Source organism: Andrographis paniculata, unplaced genomic scaffold, assembly GCF_009805555.1.
Source record: "Andrographis paniculata isolate CXL003 unplaced genomic scaffold, ASM980555v1 Contig61END, whole genome shotgun sequence".
Classification (NCBI taxonomy): domain Eukaryota; kingdom Viridiplantae; phylum Streptophyta; class Magnoliopsida; order Lamiales; family Acanthaceae; genus Andrographis; species Andrographis paniculata.
Window position 1 is genome coordinate 788,772 of NW_026137597.1, and position 15,589 is coordinate 804,360.

Below are 15,589 nucleotides of genomic sequence, written 5' to 3' on the forward strand. Positions count from 1 at the left end.
GATATCCAAAATAAAATTTTACTTGATTTCTTAAAGGTACAAGTGAATAATATTATTATTTTTTTTGAAAGATAAATAATAATGTTAATAATATTCAATACTTTTTATTTTTAAATGTATCAAATGAAATAAGCAATTAGAAACTTTAAAACTTTTCAAAAGTCTTCTTGTTACTTATCCTAAGATATATTTATTCAAAACGGTTTGAACCGCCGGTTTCAGTTTATCGAAAAGTCAAATCGAAACTAAACCTTTCGAATTACCTCCTCCGTCCCAAACAAGGTGCTACATTTAAGTTGGGTACGGTATTTTAGGTGAGAAGTATTAAGTAGGATAATTGAATAATTAGGTGATGTGATAGAGAGAGAATTGTATATTTTATTTTTTTATTAGGGTGATGTGATGGAATAAAATGTGGGGATATAGATTAAATATAATTAATTATTTTCTAATTTAGAAATGTTGTAGGGTGTTTGAGACATACCAAAAAGAAAATGTTGCATGGTGTTTGGGACGGAGGGATTACAATTTTGGTTTCGATTACGGTTTTGAAACCGACGGTTTCGATTTAAAAACAGTCAATTTTGCTTTGAAGTGTCGATTTATATTTATTTATTTTGAATAATTTTATTTTATAATTTCTGATTTTTCTAAAATTTAATTTTAGTAAAAAACAATTAATTCAATATTAATTTTATTTGAATATATATTATTTATTTATTGTGTAAAAATTATATAAATAACCGTAATTGATTAGATTTATGGTATAAAAAATAATTAAAATAATAAATCTAATAAGTAGTTAAAATAAATATCAATTAAATAAATATTATTATTGTTGATGTAATTTTTCAACAAAAATAAAGTAAAATTCAAAGATATAGAAAATATCCTTAAACTTGATTAATTAGTGCCTGAGATTAGGAATCTCTAAACACTGTATGGTACAGAAAATAAACTGGAAAATAAAAGACTGAAATTTAAAGTGGTGATCCCCAAATCTGACTTTGCTTTGTTGAAGTTGATTGAAGATGCCTTTTCTGACGGATTTGAATCCTTTAAATAGCCTTTCAGAGAAAACGGTTTGAACCGCCGTCTGGTCGGTTACAGCAACCGCTGTCAACCGACCACCAATTTCTCCTCTATTGACACGTATTACAACTTCCTTCAACCGTTCCCACCAGTCACAGAACTCAGACCTGCCTCTTACCCGACCTGCCTGTCCACTGCCAAATTTCTTTTGCCCGACTTCGTCCTTCGCCCGACCTGCTTCTTCGCCCGACCTCACTTGGGTCGACCTCCGCATCAGCCGCCCTCCGTCTTTGACCGAAGACCTCCGCGTCTGTCCGTACCTCTTCCTTGCCCGACCTTCCTCTTGACAGACATCCGCGTCTGCCCGACTTAGCCTTCCATCCGATCTACGGTTTACCCGACTTGGGTACACCTTTTTTTTAGACTCCGCCCGACCTGAATACAGCCCGAACTGCTGATCACGGACAACCATCTCTTGGTAGTACCTGAGTCTGGATTTGGATCAATTCTTGAGATCTTACATTTCTTCCTTTTCCCGACCTTTATTCTGCCCGACCTCCAGACCTTTTGGCTTTCATTCAGACCCTACCCAGAATCCTACTGCCACTTACTATTATTATTATTTTTTGTGCTTAACAATAAGCCTCCTCCTCAAGACTCCTAAACATCACTTCCAGTGATGTTTTAGGAGTTTGCAGGCCGGCATCCGAGGCTACGTCAGCCTCAGATCCGACCTCCATCCTTCGAGGCTACGTTGGACCCGACCTCCATTTATCGCGGAATGGTGCTGGCCTGGACGTTGGTCGATCTTGCACTAACATTGCTTCAGCATCTCCCCCCTGACGGAAGTCATGATTATTTTCTGTAAAAAAGGATTCTAACCTTCTTGCCGTGGATGCTAAACTGGCCAGATCTTGAAAGTCGTGGGCTGTCAGGGCCTCGCGAAGTCTGGTATGCATGTTCCTGACCACCAAATTGGTCATTTCGCTTTCATTGATCATCGTAGGACATCGTCCCTTCATCAATCGCATCCTCTCTATGAATTGGTAGCCGGTCTCTTCCGGCATCTGCGTGATCTCCAGAAGGTCTATCAGTGAGACTGTCGGCAGAGGATTAAAGAACCTTCCATGAAAATCTGCCTCTAAATCTTCCCAAGTTTGCAACTGTCCAGGCGGCAGACTGACATACCAAGAAAAAGCTGTTCTTGTGAGCGACAACCCAAATAATTGTAACTTGTGAAACGGATTGTTGCCTACTTCTCCTAATTGAGCCGTGAAGCGACCCACATGCTCAATGGTAGAGGCTCCGTCTTCTCCCGAAAAAGAATAGAAGTCTGGTGGCCTATAATTTCTCGGGAGAGGATGATCGTTAATGATCCTTTCTGGAAATGGCCTCTGGTAAACCGGCCTGTTCACCGTTTGCGGATTCATTCCGAAATGCACCCGCAGAACTTGAGCAATATCCTTCGGATCTACTCTGGGTGGAATATGGTCGAACACTGGAATGTGATCGTGAGTCTGACCTCTCAATCTTTCTTCTCTGGAGAAGGCTGGTTCGGCTGGGATGGGATTATGAGTCTGTCCCCCCACCCTATCTTCCCTTACGATATTCGGCTGCACATTTTCAACCATTGGTCCCAAAGGAACATTATCAGGGAACATTAGAGGAGTCTTCCCCCTATCTGTTCGGTTGACAGTTGTGGCACTTGGAAATGTACTATCAACATATGATGGTTCTGCAAACGTTGATCCTGAGAAAGTCGCCTGAAAACGAGAAGGTGACACGGCTGGAAGCATGTTTGGATACAGGGTGAATCTGGAGAATGCCTGATCCAACATGTTTTGCATTAGATTTTGTTGTTCACGCAACATGTTCTGCATAAACACAGTTTGCTGATTGTTCATTTGTTGAACATAAGACAACCAATCGGTAGGTGGTGGGGAAATCTCCCTTGGATTTGGCATGACTGGTGGTGAAATATTCTCTCCCACTGGTGCTGATGATGATTGAGGTTGTGTGCCTGCCATATTGATCTTTCTGATGATTCGGCCAGACCTCAGTTGTATGACATTTTGTATTGATGTAGGATCAGCAATCTTGCCTTTCTCCCACTGTGGTCGCCAATTTGTTGATGTAATTTTTCAACAAAAATAAAGTAAAATTCAAAGATATAGAAAATATCCTTAAACTTGATTAATTAGTGCCTGAGATTAGGAATCTCTAAACATTGTATGGTACAGAAAATAAAATGGAAAATAAAAGACTGAAATTTAAAGTGGTGATCCCCAAATCTGACTTTGCTTTGTTGAAGTTGATTGAAGATCTCCGCATCTGTCCGTACCTCTTCCTTGCCCGACCTTCCTCTTGACAGACCTCCGCGTCTGCCCGACTTCGCCTTCCATCCGATCTACGGTTTACCCGACTTGGGTACACCTTTTTTTTAGACTCCGCCCGACCTGAATACAGCCCGAACTGCTGATCACGGACAACCATCTCTTGGTAGTACCTGAGTCTGGATTTGGATCAATTCTTGAGATCTTACATTTCTTCCTTTTCCCGACCTTTATTCTGCCCGACCTCCAGACCTTTTGGCTTTCATTCAGACCCTACCCAGAATCCTACTGCCACTTACTATTATTATTATTTTTTGTGCTTAACAATAAGCCTCCTCCTCAAGACTCCTAAACATCACTTCCAGTGATGTTTTAGGAGTTTGCAGGCCGGCATCCGAGGCTACGTCAGCCTCAGATCCGACCTCCATCCTTCGAGGCTACGTTGGACCCGACCTCCATTTATCGCGGAATGGTGCTGGCCTGGACGTTGGTCGATCTTGCACTAACATTGCTTCAGCATCTCCCCCCTGACGGAAGTCATGATTATTTTCTGTAAAAAAGGATTCTAACCTTCTTGCCGTGGATGCTAAACTGGCCAGATCTTGAAAGTCGTGGGCTGTCAGGGCCTCGCGAAGTCTGGTATGCATGTTCCTGACCACCAAATTGGTCATTTCGCTTTCATTGATCATCGTAGGACATCGTCCCTTCATCAATCGCATCCTCTCTATGAATTGGTAGCCGGTCTCTTCCGGCATCTGCGTGATCTCCAGAAGGTCTATCAGTGAGACTGTCGGCAGAGGATTAAAGAACCTTCCATGAAAATCTGCCTCTAAATCTTCCCAAGTTTGCAACTGTCCAGGCGGCAGACTGACATACCAAGAAAAAGCTGTTCTTGTGAGCGACAACCCAAACAATTGTAACTTGTGAAACAGATTGTTGCCTACTTCTCCCAATTGAGCCGTGAAGCGACCCACATGCTCAATGGTAGAGGCTCCGTCTTCCCCCGAAAAAGAATAGAAGTCTGGTGGCCTATAATTTCTCGGGAGAGGATGATCGTTAATGATCCTTTCTGGAAATGGCCTCTGGTAAACCGGCTTGTTCACCGTTTGCGGATTCATTCCGAAATGCACCCGCAGAACTTGAGCAATATCCTTCGGATCTACTCTGGGTGGAATATGGTCGAACACTGGAATGTGATCGTGAGTCTGACCTCCCAATCTTTCTTCTCTGGAGAAGGCTGGTTCGGCTGGGATGGGATTATGAGTCTGTCCCCCCACCCTATCTTCCCTTACGATATTCGGCTGCACATTTTCAACCATTGGTCCCAAAGGAACATTATCAGGGAACATTAGAGGAGTCTTCCCCCTATCTGTTCGGTTGACAGTTGTGGCACTTGGAAATGTACTATCAACATATGATGGTTCTGCAAACGTTGATCCTGAGAAAGTCGCCTGAAAACGAGAAGGTGACACGGCTGGAAGCATGTTTGGATACAGGGTGAATCTGGAGAATGCCTGATCCAACATGTTTTGCATTAGATTTTGTTGTTCACGCAACATGTTCTGCATAAACACAGTTTGCTGATTGTTCATTTGTTGAACATAAGACAACCAATCGGTAGGTGGTGGGGAAATCTCCCTTGGATTTGGCATGACTGGTGGTGAAATATTCTCTCCCACTGGTGCTGATGATGATTGAAGTTGTGTGCCTGCCATATTGATTTTTCTGATGATTCGGCCAAACCTCAGTTGTATGACATTTTGTATTGATGTAGGATCAGCAATCTTGCCTTTCTCCCACTGTGGTCGCCAATTTGTTGATGTAATTTTTCAACAAAAATAAAGTAAAATTCAAAGATATAGAAAATATCCTTAAACTTGATTAATTAGTGCCTGAGATTAGGAATCTCTAAACACTGTATGGTACAGAAAATAAACTGGAAAATAAAAGACTGAAATTTAAAGTGGTGATCCCCAAATCTGACTTTGCTTTGTTGAAGTTGATTGAAGATCTCCGCGTCTGTCCGTACCTCTTCCTTGCCCGACCTTCCTCTTGACAGACCTCCGCGTCTGCCCGACTTCGCCTTCCATCCGATCTACGGTTTACCCGACTTGGGTACACCTTTTTTTTAGACTCCGCCCGACCTGAATACAGCCCGAACTGCTGATCACGGACAACCATCTCTTGGTAGTACCTGAGTCTGGATTTGGATCAATTCTTGAGATCTTACCTTTCTTCCTTTTCCCGACCTTTATTCTGCCCGACCTCCAGACCTTTTGGCTTTCATTCAGACCCTACCCAGAATCCTACTGCCACTTACTATTATTATTATTTTTTGTGCTTAACAATTATATTAAATAATAATATATAATTTAAATTAAATATAATTATATAATAAAATTTATAATATGCATTGCTACAAATATTTATTTTTACTTATATTAATATTATTTAATTTTATAAAAAATTAATATTATAATGAATATTTTACCTTAATTCATTACACATCCAAGCTGCGGCGGCAGCCGCCCGCACCCAAGTTATTCCTCTATCTCCTTTTTTTTCCCCTAATCTTTTCTCTTTTTTTTTTCTATCTCCCCTGCTTTTTTTTCCTCCTCATCTTCACCCACCGTCCCAACCACACACCAGGTTAATACATATATTTTTTTCAAAATAAAAAATAAAAATACAATATATCCCTGTTCAAACCGAACCGGCGGTTTCCGGTAAGAGAAAAAAGATCGGTTTAGCCTAAATTACCGTTCTGGTTGGAACTAGAACTGTCGACGAATGAATACTCTCCATCACCAATTTCAGTGAAAACAATATTGTTTTTTATGCGCTCAGAGTTTTACAAAGTTCTAGATCTAATGACTAAGCATTAGTTTCTATTCACGAATCAATTTCAGTTTTTAATAGAAGTGAAGATGTTTCAATTTTAATTTTGATAAAAGTGAGGCGAATTGCTTCAGAGTTTTATTTATAATTAATTTTATTCATCGTGTATTTGAAAATTTTTTTCAAAATGTATAATTTTATTTGTTCTTGCCCACATTATTCATATAAAAATTGAAAAAAAAAACAGAACATTTAGCAACAACAAATTTTATTCATGATGATAGGAAAAAAATATATTAGAAAACAAGAACAATATAAATTAAACTAAGAAACTCTTCCGATATATCAGAAAACAAAAACAATAAAAAATAAACTAGAAAACTCTTCCAACAACTCTTCATCGAATATTATCGTGTTGGTAAAAACTTTAGAGTAATACTGGTAGAATCAGAGTGAACAATAACATAAATGTCCCTTTTTCTATTCTCTTCGACAACCTCTAGATATAAATCATAAGCGTTCATCAGTGGTTCTTCTTCCAGAAGAATTTGACAGTTCCCACAATATGAAATGAACCGATTCAATAACTCTAAAACATCTTTTTTTAAACCACAATGTTGAATACTCGAACGCTCATACATGGTTTCTAAATTTTTTTAAAGATGGAGGCACTGTCCATTCTTTTTGAAAGATGAATCGTTTGCTTGGAGTACCGGTCATCGTTTTAGAAAATAAGATAGATTATTGTTGTTAATAAAAGAATGAATTTAAATACATTTAAAATTTTATTTTTGGATTTAAAATAAATATAAACCTTTTATATTCACACCTAAATTCTATGTCAACTATTTTATATTTCTTAATAAATTATTGTCTATAAAATATTGTATATTATGAGAAAATTAAACAGTTGTATTTAATTTTTAATTTTGATATTATTTTTTCAATTAATGAATAAATTTTTTATTTAACAAAATATTTTATATATTTTAGATAGGACAAATTCTATTATATAAAATATTTAATTGAATGTGTGAAAATGTTTAATATTAAATATATATATATATATGAAATATTAAAAATGTGTTGAAATATTTAAGTTAAAAAAAATACATAAACAAACACATGAACCTTAAAATTTATAAAATCTTTAGATAATAAAGGAGAATTAAACAATTCTATTTAATATATAAAATTTTGATATTATTTTTTCAATTAATGGATAAATTTTGATTTAAAAGACTGTTTTAAAATATTTTAGATATAACAAATTTTATTATATAGAACACTTAATTGATTTTATTAAAATACTTAATACTAAAACAAATATATATATGGTTAAGTTTCGTCATAATATATTTTGATTTAACAAATCATTTTAATTTTTTTTTAAAAGATAAATGTTATCGTTATATAAAATAATAATGAAATTGTTTAAAATATTTAATATAAAAACAAATAAATAAATATTAAATCTTTTTTTATTATGCCAGAACAATAAGAGCAATTACAATTACGGCTACATGTAGGGACGGAACTAGTTTCCGAAGTTAGGGGCAAAGTTGTCTAGTAGATTTTCAATTTTAATGGCTCGATTTTGATTTTAACATATTTCAAACCATGAATCGTTAAGAAATTTATTTATTTTAATGAAAATTCTAAAAATTTATAAAAACATATCAATCATGTTTATTATGTACCACTTTAATTTTATTTTCTTCGATATAATGCAAGGAGAAACTTTAATAATATTTAATATAAAAAATTAATATTTTTTATTTAAATAAAATATAATTAAAATTATTATACTATCTCCGTTCCACAAGAAGAGTACCATTACCTTTTTGCATGTTGATATCATATCAATGCGTAGCCTAAATCAAAAGAAAATGAGAAAAATATCTCTATTAGTCTCTTATAATACAAATACAATGATATTTGTGGAATAAATTATACAAATATAAGGATATTTTCAACGTTAAGTACAATGCAAAAGACAAATATTGCCATTTTTATGGGACGAAGATAGTATTAATATAAACTAAAATAAAAAAAGAATTACAAAATATATAATAAACTTAAATTTTGAACAGGGAAAAATAATAAATTTAAATATTTGGGGGAGGGGGCAAAATAGTAAATGTAGGTAAATTTTATTTATTTTAAACTTTAAAAAAAAAAGTAAAATTGAGAGGCTTAGGTGCAATTGCGCCTAAGTCTCCATGTACTTGCTATACGGATGAATGTATAATTCTAAATTGGAGAAATAGGCTTGGGTGCAATTGCCCCCAAGTCTCTGTGTATTTGCTACAGGGATGAAGGTATAATTCTAAATTAAAGAAAATAAAAATAAATACAAAGTGAGATGTATATATAATAAATAATATGAAAAAGATATAATATAAAAATACTTATACAAATATTATAAAATCTGAAAATTAAGCTTTTTGACGATCAACATTATATGATATTTTTTGAAATTTTGCATTAAAGTAATATTGATATTTAGCATTGAAATAAAAATATATATTCTTTGAAATAAATATAAAAAATACTTACCAAATTGTGAATAAAATAATTTCTTTTAGTTAGATCTTTGTCCTGTTCCAAATGATGTTTCCAAATCTTCACCAAATGTTGGAGGATCATTCAAATTAAAATTATTGATATTTTGATTATTGATGGTCCTTTCTCTATTATTTTGAACCCGACCTCTACTCCTTCCTCTGTTTCTATTTCCTCTCGTGCCGGTACTTTCCCTTCCCCATGTCTGTCTTCTGGCTCTAGTTCTCTGAGCAACTTCATAAGCCGACATTTTACGATTACGCCTCGGTCTTCCCCGTGATGGAGTAACACGAGGATTATATAAATGAGCATCTTCAACGTCAAGACTTTAGATTGTTGGTGCAAAAAAATTATTTTCATCTATTGTTGTAGGCTCCCAATTCACAAATTCTTCTTTCAATTCAATCAATTTTTCCTCGAGAAAAATTCATCTTCTGAGGATTGTCCATAGCCATATCAGCACATTCTTGAAAATATTTTTCAATTTGCTGAATTTTTTTGAATTCTTCCGTCACATGTGGGTATCCTCCTTTAAGAAATATCGAAAAATGTCTCATTTACACATCTTTTTTCCATCTATTTAAAATGTATCTTCCATTAATAAATTGTATGTCCTTCAGTGTTATTATTTTAAATATATAAGAACAAACTATTCCCTTAAACTCAAAACTCTTGCATTCACAGTCAAAATATTGTCCATCTGAACGATATTCAACTTTATAAGTGAATTACTTCACAAAGAAATCATTTCGAGGTCTCCTCTCCATCGCAAAAAGTTTTCTTTGTCTTTGAATCAATGTATGCCGTAAATTCCTTTTGAATTTTCTTGTCAATTGTCATTTCATATTGTTTCATGAATTCCTTGGCGTGAATCTTGAATTGATATAATCATCAAAATATAATAAAAAAATATATCTAACTATCAATAATATTTTTCACATATTTCTAATCTTATTCATATTTCTTTTTCTACACATTTTCACTAACAATCTTCCAAAACAATTTCTAACTATTTTTTTCTAATATCTAATAATCTAAATATTAGTAACATTAAATAATTAATTTTCACATTTATCTAAAAAATAATATCTTTATTTTTAACATAAAATATATTTTCAAATGTTATAAATTCATTAGATAATATATAGACAACTATACTATAAACAATAAATTCAAATTACTAAACATATATAAAATCAGCATAAAATTAAAAAAGAAGTACTGCATAAAAAATAAATAAGAAGAAAAAAGTATATGTGTGAGAAAAATTTTTTTCAAAAAAATGGATTTATCTTGAAAAAAAAAATCAATAAAATTACTAACCGACTCAACATCAAGTTCGGGATTTAGGTCTACAAGAGCTTGCGTTTGAATATCTTCATTCACGATGTCATCCGCTTGAAAATCTTCATATTGATAATTTTTTTCTAAATCACTACTAAATAAATCGTATACAACTGTTGGACATGGATCCAAAAGCATCCAAATATGAAGGAGACTCACAGACATAAGCGGAGCCGGAGCTCCCAGGCCACGGAGCCGTCCAACAACAATAAAACTTCATGTCACGGAGCTAAAGACTGTTGTCTCCACATAGTCGAAAGCAACAACCTCCATTGGACTGTGATGCCTCCACAAAGCAAATGATTGCTACCTCTACAGGACCGAAAACAACATCCTCTACAGACCCTGGGGCAGCAACTCCTTAGACTATGACGCCTCAATCCCAGAACAATGCTTCCATAAGGTCAAAAATTGTTGCCTCCATTGGGTTGAAAACAACTGCCTCCATTGGACTACGGTGCTTCCACAAAGTAAATGAAGGTTTCCTCTACAAAACAGAAAGTAACAGCTTCTACAGATCATGAGATAACCACCTCCATTGGCCCTGGGTTAATAATTTCGTATTGAACATTAGCGGAAGACCTATGCACTTTCATATTTAATTCAGAAAGTTCCATGGAACAAGATAACAAGAGGAAAATCGAAGTTTTAACGTGACTTGAGGCTGTTAGGGACACACTCCTGTAGACCGGTTAGGAGTACGATGAAAGCAAGTCGGGGTAAGTGGCAGATCCGATCCAGATGCAATGGAAGAAGTTCAGGGCAAGTGGAACCCGATCCAGAGGCAACAAAAGCAGTTATGAGCTGATAGAAGGAGATTACCAGGTGGTTGGGAGCTGGAAGGAGGTTACCAGACAGTTGGAGATAGTGGAAGGAATAACTGAAAACTACCTTTTTAGTAAAAGAGATAGTTATTTGATATTAGGATGAATATAGTGAAAAGAACACACACAGACGACAAAAATTACACATCTTATCCTTGTCTTTTATCATTTTATTTTCTAGTTTATCTATAGATTTTAGGAGATTATCCAATTATGTTCTAATTTATGTTGTCTTTTATTAATTTTTTACTTTTCAACATGTTTTTATCTGCTTTTCATTAGATTTATACGAGTTTTAGTAGATTTTATTTTAAATGTGGTCGTTTAGGCTCGAAGCTGCGCAGGCTCCACCGTCGGAGTCGCCCCCAAATTCGACAACGGAAATGCTTTTTGAAGTACTTCCGAAACTCACACCGACGGAATTGACAAACGGTCTTAGAGCTCTGAATTTTAGGTTCCAAAAACAACATTTGCTATATTGATATTCATATTGATATGTTAAAAATGAAAAGGGAGTGCTAGTTTAAATAGAACAAATAAAACTACAGAATTACTTGTTAGTTACTATTAAAAAGTATAAAATACATTATTTAAGAAAAATATAACAGTTATATTTAATGTGAAAATACTTTTTATATTTTCAATGAAAAGTAAAAATTATCATCATAAAAAATAAAAGTGTAACGATTATATTTGATAAGTAGAGATAAATAAAGTAGTATGAGTATAATAATTTTTTACTATATTAATACATAATTAATAAATATTCTGTCTTGGGCGAAATCTGCCCATTTAGAAGCGCTTTTTTATTATTATTATTATTTATTTATTTTTAGTAATTATAAAATTAAAATTTTATCCATATTTATTAATTATAATTCCTTCAAAAATTTCATGTCTTCGGTAATAGAATTACGCATCACAGGCTCAATGTTAGTATTTTTTATAAAAAAAAATGTATATTATTATAAATAAATAAATAATATAAAAATTTAAAATATAATTAAATAAATTATTATAATAAACTAATATTTGAATATGTGTGAATTATTAAGAATGTATTTTTTTTATTTCAAATAAAAAAATAACATTATTTATTGAGTTTTTCATAAAAATATTATATTTTTTTATAAAATATTCAATCAAAATATTATATAAAAATTTGAGTTAATATTTCAATTTCAAATTAAAATCAAACACACCCTAATTTTATCTTTAAATTTTCAAAAAATAAAAAATAAAAAATTGCTTGAATCATAAAAATGATAATTGAACTTAGAAATGATATATGTAAGAAAGAGATGGTTTAGTCGGATAGTAATAAACTTCGGTAAACAGGTCTCACAAATGAATCAAGTTGATTAGGTTTATGTTTGGATCAATTATATGTTATAAAATTTTTGCCTTAAAATATTTGATTCATTTAATCAAATGAGTTTGATATTTGCAACTTTAACATAAATTTTTATTAATAGGTCAATCTAAATCTGACTTGTATAACATGTTTAAATTTAAAAATTTTAAATTTTAATTTAAAATCACAAGTTTTACTAATAAAAATTTCAAATGCATAATATATATATTAAAGCAAAATTATTTATTCATATTATAACATCTATATTCAATAATCGAAATAACAAACACTACACAATAATACACAACCCAAACATAGGATGAATTTTGCTTTTCAATCTATTGAAAAAAAAGTTCAAAGCTTTTGTTGTCGTAAAAAAATCGCCACCAGCGGTTTAATCGGAAAAGCCTGCCGGAATTGATTTAATCGTAGGGTTCCTCGGTCTCCTCAAGAAAGGATACGGGTTATCGCGCGATAACCGAAAAAATTGATGAAGAAAGAAGGCAAAATAGGAACGAAAGTTAAAAATTAAATTGGAATTAATGGAAGAAAACTGTAAAAATCTGGAAAAATTGCAGAGAAAATAATGAAGAAGAAGAATATCACATGGTGAATGGCGTCTTGCGTCCCTTTTCTGTTCTGATATGCTCTATTTATTTGTTTATTTTGAATTATGTTTGGATAAGATATTAACCCTAATTATTCTCAATAACTCCAACCATCTTCACTTCCACATTCTTTCATCCGTTGAATGCTTTCAATGCACCAGCCCGACTGGCTCCTTGGGCTAGTTAGGTCCGCAGACTGATTCGCTGATTTGGATTTTCTGTTGGGCTGTAAACCTCGAGGATTTGGGCTGCACTTTTGTTGAACCGGTCCAATTAATTTTGAGTATGTAGAAATGCCGCCCACAAAATCATCTGGACAAGAATCAACTCGTGGTCCTGATGATTTTTTCTAATATCTTAATGTTTCCATGTTTCCTCGGCCTGACCATTTTTTTCTACTTTTGGAAGGTCATCGTTAACTATAGCCCGATCTTGTCCTCCTTCCAGCTCCCAAAGAGAATGATAGACCCTTTTAAGATGTTTTCTATTGATAAATGTCTTCAACTCTTCTTAATCGGGCTCCATCAACCTATATGCGCCACTAGATGACTTAGCCGATACGATAAATGGTCCTTTCTATGTAAGGGATTTTTTCCAGAGCTTCGGATCTTTGGAACCTTCCGGGAGGACGGCCTTCTATACCATGTCACCTTCTTGGAAGGTCTGAGGCCGTACATGTTTCCGAAAGGTTGATTTAGTTTTCCTCTTTTGATATCGAATGAATTCGAGGGCTTGCAACCTCTCTTCGGGCAGGGCATCAAGCTCTTGGGGCAAGGCATGCTTCTTTTCCTTAACATCCAGCAGGGCGCTGATCCGCGTCATCCGAGGGGCTATTTCGTCCCCTAAGTTGACCTCCTCCAATGGATCTTGCATTTTGAAAGATGGAGCAGCTCCTCGGATCGAATAGTAAATTTCACCTTCGCCTTGATCCAAAAGAGGCGGCTGGGAAGGAGCCCTGCCTGCCTTCCAGGAAGGTAAGCGGCATGATTTTCGGCTTGTAAGAATGGGAATCCGGATTTGCCTACTCTTGCCTTCACATCATGCAAGATCAGGTCGTCATTCATGACGAATGAATGAGTTTACGGGCGTATGTCGGCCTCGGTTTTGAGACAAAATCTAATCACCTTGACCTTGAGGTCGCCTTCGAAATGTAAAGCTCGTTCTAGGTCTTGATCGGTGGCAATTACGTCTAAAGTGGGTTCCGATAGCTCATCGCAATCGAGTGCTTTGATCATCGGCTCATCCCCCTAGGGTTTCGTTCATCCAAGTACTGTGCGGCCCTGAAAATTAACAATACAATCATTGTTAGTTAAAACACACTTTGGCCTCCACTCTTTCCGGGCCCGAAGTTGGTGGCGCAAGTCCATCTTTTTTAACTTCGACATTATAGCGACAACTCTTTCTTGAGTCTCGACATGATGCCCCCCAGTCTGACCCTGCGAATTAACAAGACAATAATCGTTAATTAAAATAGGCTTCAGCCTCCACTCTTTCCGGGCCCAAAGCTGATGGCGCAAGTCCTCCCTATTTAATTTCGACCTTTCAGCAGCTTCTTCCTGATCCTTGGTCTGCTGCCCCTCAGTCTGACCTTCGTGGTCGTAAGACTGCTGCCCCTCAGCCTGATCCTCATGGGAAAGGTGAGCGGCCAAGCGTTGTCGTTGCATTCTCCTCTTTTGGATCTTAGTAGGAGGTTGCACCACTTGCTCTTTTTGGTTTTTGGTCCAGCTTCCATTGTCGGGAGTCTTCTCGGGAAGGTGGGTCTGATGTGGTGTAATCATCACCTGATCCACAAAGGTTACTCGCCAAACCTTGCCACCCTTTTCGAAACTCACTTCAGAAACCGTATTAGTGAGGGAAATTTTATTCCACACCGAACTCTTTCTCAGAGGTTTGATCGACCTTCCGAGCCTTTCAAACAATGGTTTTCGAGGTTCCGTCATTCTATTATTTTTTCCAGATCCTGATTCTGACCTTCCAGGCCCTGTTGGACGTATTCCGATGGTGTTTATTGCTGCGGGAAATAGTTCAGTATCAATCTTCATTTTAGCCTTCTCAGCCAGCCGGTGGTGGCCTTCCTTGATGATTTCCCTCTGGGATTCAGCCAGAAAAGTCTCATTCAGTTTATCCTTGGCTTCGGAAGCTTCTTATTGGGAATGAGCAGAGTGGTTCTCGCTCTAAAAATTATGATTTCGGGCTGCTTGTGCCTCTTTTATGAGCTGTTCGGCTTTCGCAGCTTTGGACGTTAGCTTCCGAAAGTGATGGTACTTTTGGAGGGACAATTTCTCACGCAACTGATGTGTCATGTTGTCAATTGCTATGTTCACCACTTGGTTCTCTAGTATACGATCTTCGCACCTACTTTCCGACCTCCTGAAGCGTTCCAAGAATTGCTCCACAGATTCGTCATTGCGTTGACGTAAATTGGTCAAATCTGAGACGGTCACCTCTGAAAGAGGATTGTAAAAGCTTTCGTGAAAGACCCTCTCCATGTCTGCCCACGTGTGGACGGAATTTGGAGGTAGCGAAGTGTACCACGAAAAAGCTAAACCTGTCGAAGATAATGAAAAAAGCTGCAATTTATACCAATTATTGTTTCCGTACTCTACTCCACATTGAGCCATAAATCAACTGACATGATCGATGGTGGAGCGGGAATCTTCCCCTGAAAATAGCATGAATTTGGGCATCCTA